Here is a 10,357-nt window from a genome sequence, read left to right as displayed (position 1 = left end):
AAGAGGCAGAGGCCCAGTCACTTTCATTGTGTACCAACTTAACCAACATAGATAGTAAAAGTAATAATTTATGATGTCATCTCACAAATGTTGAATAAAAATATTTTCTTATTTTCTTGAGTAGTTTAAACCCTTAAAATTAAAATTTTAAATTATACTTTATTACATTTCATGTGGACATATAGTCTTCCTTTTAGCAATCACGTAAAGCCAAACAATAAGACAATAGACACTGTCACAATATAGAACAATATTTTAAACTACTTTTTATTTAATGTCCAAATTAGATTTGTCCTAATTGAATAATAATAAAAAACCTTTGACGGTAAGTTCTCATCTCTAGTCTTTGTTGTTACAAAAATTGTCACTAAGTGAACTAATATCGTTAACATTTATTCTTATATCCCATGGCTTAAAGAAACTACTCTGTTTTGAAATATTACTCATTTTTTTTTGTAACTATGTTCCTCTGGTCTTTCATTCCTATTAATATTCAACATGAAATATGATGTCTTTAAATACCAATAACTGTCCCAGTTCATCCATAATTCATAAATGCCTTTTTAACATGTAATCCATAGGTATTGGTATTGCCCATTGATTCTGGAATTCAAATGAGATAGAATAGTGGTAAGTAGCACCAGAAAATAACTGTCAGTTTCTGCAGTTTTATAAAAATCAGCTGTTTAGATGCAGTTTATATTAGCTCCATGTCAAGGAGGAAAAGCTATTAGAGGCACCCTGTGGATCCAAATTCCATTTTATTTATTTTCTTTACATTTTAACAATGTTTGATAAGGTAAAGTTCTTAAGAGATACTGTATCATTTTCAAGACAGGTTACTGAATCTTAAGAATAAACTAGTCCTACCTATGACAAATGCCATTCTCAAAAATGAATTTTAAAAATATTTACAGCTGTCAGTCCAAATATATGGCTGTGTTCATAGAAATATGATTACGATTCCAAAGTGAAAAAACAATGCATGGGTGAAATATCGTGTCTTTCTTAAATTAATCAAAGAGCAGTTCTAAAGACAACAAAGAGGTGTCCCTTTAAGGGTTAAGATGTTTTTATAAGGCTTTATTTACTTCTCCTAATAATGAATGAAGCTTTACCTCAAAGTAGATAAAAATATTTCACTTCTAGAAATGCCTCAAGAAATTTAATCCACTTCCATATTGCACATTATAATGTTAACAATGACCAACTATATTTCAGATACATTCAAGCCAAAGAAATGCTTTTTCAGTTAGGACAATATCATGGCATGTTCTCTAAGATATGTTGATTAATCAAATTCTGTAAATGGTAGGGCTAAAAATGATATTTGTATTTTATCCAAACTTTTAGTCTCACATTTCTTAAAATGCTGAGTGTATATTCTAAATAAGAGTTAGGAGAATATCTTGTGAAAAGTGTGGGATTTTCATCTCAGTGTGAGGGTGACAAACAAGAACACAGACTGCTCTCTTCCTCACTTACTCTGCTCTAGTCACTTATATCTGTTTCTGTCAGGGTTTGAACATGGAAAGAGAACCACCATGATTATTACCAAACAAGTAATATATTTAACTTTAATAATTATGGGAGATGCTCAGGTTCATCCTTAAATAAGCCACACTCATCCCCACCAGAGTGTCTCTCCCTTTTTCTGAAATGTCTTTTCTCCTCATGGCTGGTTCATAAATTCATCCATGTCTCAACTAAAATGTCATCTCCTCAACAAAGCCTGTCTGGCCATCCTATCTACTGAGGTATCCTCCATAATTCGGTATCCCCTTACTACACTTTACTTTTATTCACAGGTCTTATCATTTATTGACATTTTAAAATAAATTTAATAGAGGCGCCTGGGCAGCACAGTCATTTAAGCTTCCAGCTCTTGGTTTTGGCTCCAGTCGTGATCTCAGGGTCGTGGGATCAGATCCCACATGGGCTCCTCGCTCAGCTCTCTCTCTCTCTCTAAAATGGGTAAATAAATCTTTTTAAAAAATAAAGTAAATTTAACAGGTAAGTTGTGCATTAATTATCTACAAGCTTGATGGGGGCAGCCATTTTGTTCACCTTGTTCACCATTGTTTTCCTATAACCAAGAATAGCATTTAGCGCATAAAAACCACACACACACACACACACAAATAGTGGTTGAAGGAAAGAATGAATGAGTGACCAGGGTAGTAGTAATAGTGACAAAAAAAGTAAGATAGAGAAAAGAAACATTACAAAGCATGTTAAAACAGGATTCATTAAATCACTAGAAGATAGAAGACATAAAAGGAAAGAATAAAGATGACATGGAGGGGGCACCTGGTGGTTCAGCCTGTTGAACGACTGCCTTCAGCTCAGATCATGATCCCAGGGTCCTGGGTTGAGCCTGCATTGGGATTCCTGATCAGTGCTTCTCTCTCTCTCCCTCTGCCCTCCCCCTGCTTGTGTTGGCTCTCCCTCTCTCTCTGCCAAATGAATAAATAAAATCTTAAAAAAAAAAAGATGACATGGAGGATTTTCAGACCAAATGACAAAATGAATTTGTTTTCCATAAAATGCAAGGCCTTTTGTAATCTGGTCTATGCCTCTCTCTCAGTACTTCATCTCTTGTGAACCTGACCCCATGTGCTTTTCATTAGTCCAAGAGTAATTACAGTTCTTGGAAACACCAAGCTGCTTTTCTTGTGCTGTTCCTTATGCATGGAGGATCATTACTTATCATTCACCACATTGTTAGTAACAACCTATGCTCTAAATGATGTGCTTACTCTTCTCACAATGACCAACTACCTTGCCCAACAGGCAAACATGTCAGTTTTCAAATTCAAGTCCAGTATCACCTCCTGTTGAGAGGTTTTTCTATTGATAGTTGCCTTTCCCCTCAAGAGGAAGGGGACCCACTGGACCCTATTCAAACTCTATCATGGTGTCTTCACCAATGCCCCATCCTGAACTTGTTTACATCTGTTCTGACCAGCCAAGTGGGAGTTTCTTAGTGGTAAAGATGCCCTTTATTCATTGAATTAAGAGGATAGGGGAGAGAATATCAATTTTTAAATTAAAGGATGGATCTAGATTGGTCAGTTTGATTAGAACAAAAAAGGAGTTGTAGTAGAAATAACTATCAATCTAGTGCAGTAAATGTGTTGATTTATTTTCTAGGTAGTATGCTGAGTATAGAGGATACAATGATGAATAAGATGAGATTTCTGTCCTTAGGAAGTGAAAAATCTATAAGAGAGCTATACCTGAAAATTAAAATTACAACATAGAGTTATGTACATGATATAAAATTGTATCCAAGTTTCATATGTTAAAATATATAGATTTGAGTTTTATAAATATAAAAGAAATAGTTGAATTTATGACATAGAATCAGATCACATCAAAAGCACATATACAAAGCAAATGCCAAACTAACACAGTTTCCATTGGGATTTCAAGACTTTAATCTTTCCTTAGATTCTACCACCTAGGTATCTCAGTAACACACAATCCAGTGAATAACTAATCAAAATGTAAATAACTAAAAAAATGTATGACATGAGAAACTGACCAAAAGTGATAGAAAAAAATTTATCAAACAAAAAACTCAACTAATAGTCTAATGTATGCTCCGTCCACCTGTAAAAAATGCACAAATGTTTTGACTATTTTAATAATGTTCTCCTCCGCAACACTGCCCCCACCCCTCACCCTGTGCTGTAATGAATATTCAGGTTAAATCAGATCATCAATACTAATGTCCTTGAACATAATTGATAAAATAGCTTTGAAGTAATGCTCATGCAGTAAAAAATTTTCTGGTTGAATAAAGGCGTTGAAAGGGTTAGAAGAGTATACACATATCATGGAGAGGTAGAAAGCCAAAATTATGTCATTGAGAGTAGAGAGGGCAAAATAAATGTTGGAACTTGCCTTTAAGAAATGTGGCACACATGTGAATGAGAGGAGAACCTTAACAATCTGAGGTGTCACTTGTCACACATATACACACACGCTAGATTTGTATGAAATGTCGTAAGATTTATGTGGATGTTTTCAAAAGCATATGAACAAGTTAAGGTAGTCCTAGGAAGATCAAATGACTGATTACTCACCAAGAGACCTCACATAAAGACAATAACTTGGTAATTTCACCATGTCCAGATGTTGGTCTCGAGAATTGCTAAATCTAGGTCTCCCCAGTACCATAAAGCTGAGAATGGCTTCTGAAAATGATACTCACAAGTGACAGAAGGGATAAGCTAGGACCCAGCTGACTTCCTCGACAGCTAGACCAGTACATAGAGTTTTCAGGCAGAACCTTCTCATGGCTGTGCATCTTGAAAAGAGAGGAATCAAAATAAGGAGAGTTAGTTATATAATTCAGATGGCTAATTGCATCATACTCTGGGACCTAGTCCTTCTAACTCCACAAGCGGATAGAATGATTCATTAACAACTTGGAGTTCCCCTCTACCGCCCTCTCTCCCTCTCCATCTCTTTCTCCCTCTCTTTCCTCTCTGGAATTTATTTTGGCACTTCTTTCCTCTTTGATTAACCCATTCAGTCAAGACAATTTCTTTTTTTTTTTTTTTTTTCAGTCAAGACAATTTCTAATATGAGAACCATCTGCCTCTACTTTTATTCAATTTGAGTTTTCCTGTTTCTAAATTCTTGAAGGAAAGGGGGGTGGGTTGGAACTTACAATCACACATCTACCACCTACATTTTCTATAATGTCCCATGCTATTATATCAAGCTACTTTCAGATTTGTGATTCGTGTTCATACACAGAAGCAGATGGAAGTTTCTCCAGCTCCTTTACAGCCTTTTGAGAACATCCACATTTCCACTTGTAATGCTAAAGATACTCTGAACATCTTGTATGGGACATTGATCTGATTAGATCCTGATTCTGAAAGTATATAAACCAATAAGGAGAAATTAAATAAATATTGATGTAACCCTACTGATGTTAGTAAACTTCTCCCTTGCTAATCCTTTAGATAAAGATCATGGATAAAATCACCAATGACATCTTATACCACCAATATTATACTTATGGAAAATAATCTGGGTATGTGAACAGATTTTAGGTTGAATTTTTCACAAAATTCAATTTTGTGTTCATTCGACTGTTTAAATAAATCCCCATGATGTTAAATAACTCATCCCTCTCTGAACATCTGCAGTAAATGCTTTCAGAATTGAAGAAGTTAGACATAATAGGCATGTTCACAGGCTCACTGGTCAGAAAGACTACGAAAATAAAATTTTAACACAAAAAACACTAAATGTAAGTATTTCTTTCTTAAATTTAAACACTACTCCTGTATCATTAAATCATAAAAGTACACTCTTTCACGTTTCTGTTTTTACACTTTACTTTTAAATTTAATGTTTTATTTGATCTTTTCCACAAAGAGAGTATAGTATCTCTACTTACAGAAAAGTAAACATACTCATAGATATTAAGTAATTTACCCAAAGTGATTCAGCTAACAGGTAGCAGACCAAACTGAGGACTAAAACCAGACCCATGGAAACTGAATCAAACTCTAAAGGAATTTTCAATATACCAATAACACAGTGTCGTTTGCCTCTCTTTATCAGAAAGAAAAGTTATTTTTTTTAAATGTGTCATTTAAATGTAGGAAAGGTGTTGAATCTACATTCTTCTCTTTAATCCTGTTTCAAATATATAATGCCAGAATTCCTTCTTATTTTATCTTCTGATCATGAAATAACCAGCAGTGAACCCTCCCTAGAATAATATTAAAGTATAAAAGAAGACATTACAGTGATAATATTATATATATATTATATTAAGGCCAGTGTTACCAGCAGAATAAAGACCCCAAAGGGATGAAAAACAAGAACGTCTGCAATAAAACCCATGTTCTGAGCTCAATTCTGTGTTTTTAAAATTGCTGAGAGTTACAATGAGCTTACTATGAGCAAAAGGTCTTGTTACCTGTTCTTTTAGACCTAGGCTTGGAGTATCAAAAGTAAATAATGGCCTTGTAGTTTTCATGAAGCTTCTGCAACTCTCCCCCAAAGGCTACTGGTAATGACTTCTTGTCAAAAGGAATAGAAGAAACATTTTTTCAATTCCTCTGGAAGTAGTTCTGCATTGATTTCAGAGATATAGTCATGCACCTGGCCAAGCTGGCAAGTGGACACTCAGTGCCCTGCAGCTCTCTGAGGCAAATCAGAACCTTAAATTACAGCAGCAGCCCAAACGCTCTCTTGTTCCCTTCAGATTTTCTAATATCACTATTGCAGCGATATAATTGATTTCACTGTCATAGGTTTGGTGTGTTATGCTCAAATTATACACATAAACATAGTATCACTTATATCTCAACATTAAAATCTCTAATATGTATAAATGTATATGTATTTGAATTCAGGCTTTCTGTTGTCAATGTTTTCTTGGGAAAAGTCATTCTTTGATTACAGAAAATTTTTATTCCAACAATCTATGACACCAGATGAAATCATTTCATTTTAGATCCTCTGACATTTTCAATTAACTGGTTAAAAATGGATTTGTGCAAATCTGGGTCCAGATTCTGGCCACTTCACTTACTGGCTATATAGATTTAGGAGCATTGATTAATATATCTAGGTCTCAGCAAGATGCTGGAAAAAACGATATACTTACTGGGAAATAATGGTAACACTCATTTTGTAGATTTGTTAAAAGATATGATCCATAAGAAGCACTTACAGTGTCGGGCATATAGTACATGCACAGTAAATGTTAGTATTAGCTTAAATTAGTTCTATTAGTGATAGGTATCTCAAATACATGTTAGCAATTATGATTCATAAGAATCATGAATTGTCTCCCTTGTACAGTTTTTGTTGTTGTTGTTGTTTTTGCTGTTTCTTGATTTGTTCTGTTTGCTTAACATACATATTTGAGATAGGTAATTTCCATTTAAGTTGTTTTGAAATGGAAAGAACTATTAACATAATAAATAAAAACTACTTTGCATGTAGGTTTACCCTTTAGTGTTAAAATAAATGTAGAAGACTGAAAATTATTAGTATCTCTGCAGTAAGATAAATAATTCATAATTGTCAATAGAAAAATAAACATTTTAAGAGGCGCCTGGGTGGCTCAGTCGGTTAAGCTTCTGCCTTCGACTCAGGTCATGATCCCAGGGTCCTGGGATCAAGTCCCGTGTCAGGCTCCTTGCTCAGCGGGGAGCCTGTTTCTCTCTCTGCCTGCCACTCTGCCTGCTCATGCTTTCTCTCTCTCTCTCTTTCTCTCCCTGACAAATAAATAAATAAAATCTCTATCTAAAAAAAAAAGAAAAATAAACATTTTGAAACATCAGAAGGTAACACCCTATAATAGCAACAGCAGGTTTCTTTCCTCTCTCCATATCTTCCCTGTGAAACACTTGATTTTCAGTTAAGATAGTGATTATTGCTCATTTGGGTAGCTAATAGATTCTCCTCATCTAGGCTCCCAATACTTCCAAATGAGCTTTTAGAATGAAAAGTAGTTCTCTGGAGTCACCCAACACAGTTTGTCACCCATCCTGAGATAACATACAGTGAAGTCGGGAACTTCAGTGTGTATTTGTGCAACTTTGTGCAACTTTCAGTCTTTCTATGAAGTATGGGCTACAGTGTCAGTAGGACCAGATCTGAATGACTTCTATGCCTTATAGTTAAAGAGAGAAAGATCTTTCCCATGGCCTATACATGCACGTCCAATGTGATAGCCAGTAGCCACTTGTTTCTATTTAAATTTGTCTTCATTCATTTAAATTAAATAAAAAATTGAACGTATTTCCTCAGTTGTACTAGCTACATTTCATATGCCTAGTAGCCACAAATGGCCAGTGGCCACCACATTGGGTAACAAAAATATAGGCCATTTCCATCATTACAGAAAGTTCTATTGGTCAGCGCTGACCTCGACCTTAGAAGAACAAAAAGACAAGCAAAGCCTGAAGTCAAGTATTATATCCCATCTAGAGGGTATAATGAGAGGTAATCAAGACTCACTTCTTGTTCTTACATTTATTCATATAATTTCCTTCCCAAATTAGTCCTGATTTCTTATTTGTTGTATTGTTATTTGTAACTTTATAGATGTAAGTCAATGAATGTCATTTCCACTTGTGGAAGAATGACAATGATATGCTCCATGTATGGGTTGTTCAGATTCAGAGGGAAATTTTGGTTATTTTATTTATATTTTACATCATGTTGATGGTAAAACTCTTTTTTACCCCTAGTATCTTTTTGGATATACTGTGGCTTCTCAAAACCCCACTGACTGAATTTCATTCCATTTGGGAATAATTTAAGATAGTATCACTATATAAAACTGCCTATTTAAAATTTCATTCCCCTGAATGTCCCTCTGATAGGTTCACAAGATTTCATTCCCAATGCTTAATATTAATATCTTGTCCTAGCCGGTCTCTTATTGTTACAGTTAAGAGAATCCATGGGCTGTAAGACTTTAGAGAAGAGTACATTTGAAACATGCTGAACAGTGGCGCCTGGGTGGCTCAGTCGTTAAGCGTCCGCCTTCGGCTCCGGTCATGATCCCAGCGTCCTGTTCGAGCCCCACATCGGGCTCCCTGCGCTGCAGGAAACCTGCTTCTCCCTCTCCCACTTTCCCTGCTTGTGTTCCTTCTCTCGCTATCTCTCTCTGTCAAATAAATAAATCTTTAAAAAAAAAAAAAGAAACATGCTGAACAATTGTCCCTCCCTAAATTCTGATGATAAAAGACATCCTAGAGGAAGGGCTACATTAAATGTTCAGATGATATTCTGCTTGCCAAAGAGAGCCAGCTGTTTATACTTGGCGGCATACTGCAACAGAATTATCTCATTTGCAAATCTTGGAATATGGAGATGCAGATAAATGTTAGCACTATAAACCAGCAAATGTAGAATGAGCTGTATTCTTAGCATTTGGAGGAAGATTTCATATTTCATATTTGTACATATGGAGCTTTAAAAACTTATTCGTAAACATGCCATCTGAGCAACATGGCACATAAGGCATTTTTAATATGGCCAAAGCTGTATTAAGACACTCCTTATATAATGTTATACAAACAAATATTTTAACATTCTACTCATATAAAATGTTAATAAGGTGTTTAGCAGCAGAAACAAAAGTGTCTTCTGTGTTTTCATAATAAAATGAGTGTTTTCTGCCAATCAAGCGTCATAGCTAAAGACAATATTACTCTCTCTTAGAGACAAAAGGTCACATCAGAATTTCTTTGGTAAGCTCACATGGTTCACACATTCACATCTAAGCCTTCACAAAAAAGTAAGTTCATCAGTCAAAAGGAAAAAGTGTATTCTTAAGAAATTTGTTTATGGGTCTGAAAAAAATGTCAAGAATTCAAAGGATTGGGTGATGACGATTTTTTTAAACATGAGATTTTATTTTAGCTCAAGTAATTTTTTTTCCCCTTGAGAGAAAAAGACCCTTCATTTAGGGTAAAACATTATTATTTGTCCTTGAATGGAAAGAAATTTGGCCATCACTACTAATAGCTAAGCAAGGAAAAAAATCTGTTCTTTTCCCCTCAGTTGAAGAGAACCATTCTGGGTCTGTTAATCAATTCATTCTTTCCCCTGAAGCCAGATGCTCTTTTTAAAACTACAAATCTGATCACATGGAATTCTTAATTAAAACACTACAATGGCTTCCATTGTCCATAGGAAAAACATCTAAACCTTTAAACCTTAACATGGTCTACAAAGTACTGCTTGATTATTCTTTCCTGCATCTACACCTGCCATGACACTGCACAGAGTCTCACAGGGCACCTAATACACAGAGGCACTGTATAAATATTGAATGAATGGGGAAACAAACATTATAATTTTTTTTTTCCTCAGGCAAGATGCATGCAGAGAAAAGAGATGGGTGGGATATGTACATTTACCTGACCACCCTATATAACATAGGAATACCTTTGTCTCCGCATTCTCCATCTCCTTATCATGTTTATTTTTCTTATAGCATAAAATATCTGACTTTTATTATTTTATGGCAAAAATGTCATCTGGTTTATCCACTTATCTCCTAAAGGCTTAAAGAATTTGACATTGAAGTAGATGCCATGATAAATTTCTATTGAATTAACAAATGAAGGAATTAACTCTGCTCCTTAAGCACTTACTTGGGTCATCTGTTAAATGATCCAAAAGCATTTTTCAAGGCCACTTTGCCTTCAGTCATTATCTTCTTTCCCATCTACCATTCTTCTCTCCATTTTTGAGTAATTATTTGTTCAACGCAAAGATCCTTTTGTTCTTCCCTCATTTAAAAAGAGCTTTATTGGCACTCTTTGCCTTCACAATAAAGTTCATGGTACTTAGCCTA

At 35.0% G+C, this 10,357-nt stretch overlaps 1 long non-coding RNA gene across 2 annotated transcripts in view; it reads right to left on the bottom strand.

Annotated features, from left to right (window-relative positions):
• Positions 1–4,096: 4,096 nt before the first annotated feature.
• The window catches only part of LOC118551211 (uncharacterized), a 104,848-nt gene continuing 98,587 nt past the window's right edge, over positions 4,097–10,357 (bottom strand). For both annotated transcript variants that reach the window (XR_004924957.2, XR_013446167.1), the window contains one exon: positions 4,097–4,315. This is a non-coding gene — a long non-coding RNA (uncharacterized LOC118551211). The remainder of the gene's footprint in view (positions 4,316–10,357) is intronic.

Source organism: Halichoerus grypus, chromosome 3 (assembly GCF_964656455.1).
Source record: "Halichoerus grypus chromosome 3, mHalGry1.hap1.1, whole genome shotgun sequence".
In the NCBI taxonomy this organism is placed as follows: Eukaryota; Metazoa; Chordata; class Mammalia; order Carnivora; family Phocidae; genus Halichoerus; species Halichoerus grypus.
The sequence above is the reverse complement of the archived record's forward strand: the minus strand, read 5'-3'. Positions and strand labels throughout refer to the sequence as shown.